Genomic DNA, 2,483 nt, shown 5'->3' with positions numbered 1-2,483 from the left:
AAAATTAAAAGTAACTCTTGATAAGAAACATATTTAAGCTTTTCTATTAACAAATATATAAAATCAATAATCACTGAAAAAACTGGCAGATTATTTCTTACATTTTAAAATGAATTGGTTAAGAAAAAAGATTTACAAACTTTTCCTTGTATGTTATATATATAATTAAAAAATCAAATGAAATTAGTAATTAGTAATTTTAGTTAGTTGCATATTATATAGATAATGATATACAAATGTGTATATAAAATTTAATTTTAAATTAAATAGATAAACTAACTATAGATATACAAAACAAAATGAAGTTGCATTTTCCATCAAAAAATCTGTACAAAACTATATGGTTTTTACAAACGAAAATTATGTTATACATTTTAAAAATACATTTTTAAGAAAATTCTGTAAAAATTCTTTTGCATGTTATATAAATAAGTAAACACAAACTAAAATTAGTAGTTAAATTTTTGTTACTTGTGAATCTTATAAATAATAATACAAAAAATTAAGAATAGTCATATAGACTTGACTCAAATACCATATTAATTATATATGTGTGGTGTGTCAAACTGTTTTAATTTATCTGAAGTATTTTATTGATTGTTGCACATAATGTCCCTGAACTTTATACTAGCCAAAAATTAAGAATAAAAATACATAAAAAATTAATAATAATCATATATACTTGACTCAAATAACATATTAATTATATATATATATATATATATATGTGGTGTGTCAAAATGTTTTAATTTATCTGAAGTATTTCATTGACTGTTGCACATAATGTCTCTGAACTTTTAACTAGCCAAAATTATTTGGTTATTTATATCAAATTAGCATGTTTAGTGTTAAATAATCCATATGGCCAATTACTCTAAATATATTAGCCAATGAATTATTTTGTGATTTAAGCAATTATTATCATGTTCATATCATCTTTTAGAAAAATATTATTTGTTTTTTGTACATATGTTATTTTTAGCAAATATTATTGGAAATGTAATGTAATATTAATTGAATGACATTTGGAAATCAGAATTACGTAATAATATATAATAATACTGTAAACTAATTAAATTAGAGCATACATTAACTATTATTTACTATAGTTTTTGATAAAATCTAATAAAATATTACAAAAGTCATACTATTTATATTTTTAAAGAAATAAAAAAATATAAATCTATTTATTTAGAAATATATAACAAATAAAATTTACATTCAACTTTTTTAAATTAAATATATATTACATCTTGTCAAAACATAACAAATTAAATTATATATTGAACTTAAAAACTATTTATGCCCGCGAACCTAGTTCAAAGTTAAATAAGAGCAAAACTGAACATTTAACTCTTTTCTTAATTGACATGAAAGATCTAGAATGACATCTAATTTAAAATGGATAGAGTATATATTAATTAACCTTATAAAATAAATATAAATTGTACATTTACCATTAAAACTAAACGGGTCCCGTAGAATATATCTCAAATTTTACGTTCTAGATTTCAATTAGTTTTCTGTCCCATGGGAAAATCCATTCATATTCATTTTGAACGGATTATAGACATGTACAATTAAAAAGAGATCTGTTTGCGCTAATTGGACAAAGACCAAATACACAATAAACTTGCTCTCTTTTAAAAATCTGGAATTTTGTTAATTTCATTTAAGACAAAAAAAAATTCGTAGATGTTTTTATCGAAATTATTAGGTGGAAAATAAATAATACTCTTTCTGTTTCATTTTAAGTGTCATTTTGAGTTTATGTACACAGTTAAAAAAAAATTAATTTTGTATATTTCCGATATAAAAACACAATTACTTATACACCTAACCATATTTCAACCAATAGAAAAATAAATTACTGAATAAAATTAATAAGTTCTGCACTGAAAGTCGAAAACGACACTTATTTTATAACGAAAAAAATTCTCTACAACGACACTTAATATGAAACGGAGGGAGTATGATATATAGTTTTCAATAATGAAAAGTAAGTTGTTGAAATACAAAACCATTGTTCATAGTCTTTACATGCAAGTCATAGCAAAAAAAAATTAAAAAACATAAATGTAATCACTTGACTAATTACCCTGCAACAATTATCTTTGACTAAGTCACATTCCAACACATTAATCAATGTTATACCACTTTCATTACCCGAATCAAGTAATTTACCACCTAATCTCAAATTGTTACAAGGATGTGTCATACACTAGAGAGACAAAAATATTTGTTATGTTAGTATTGTCAGTAAAAGCTTGAGATGGTGAACAAATATTTCAATATCAGAGTAAAATCATTAATATATTAAAGATCAACTGTACTTTTAATCCACATGCACATTGTAATAATCATCTTCACATTTGCTCAATATATTCACGACCAATTCACATTGCAATCTTGCTAAAATAGCTCTAGGATCAGAAAACAAACTTCCACAAGAAAACCAAAGACAATTATCCATTATTGAAAAA

Source organism: Brassica oleracea, chromosome C4 (assembly GCF_000695525.1).
Source record: "Brassica oleracea var. oleracea cultivar TO1000 chromosome C4, BOL, whole genome shotgun sequence".
NCBI classification, from domain to species: domain Eukaryota; kingdom Viridiplantae; phylum Streptophyta; class Magnoliopsida; order Brassicales; family Brassicaceae; genus Brassica; species Brassica oleracea.
The sequence above is the reverse complement of the archived record's forward strand: the minus strand, read 5'-3'. Positions refer to the sequence as shown.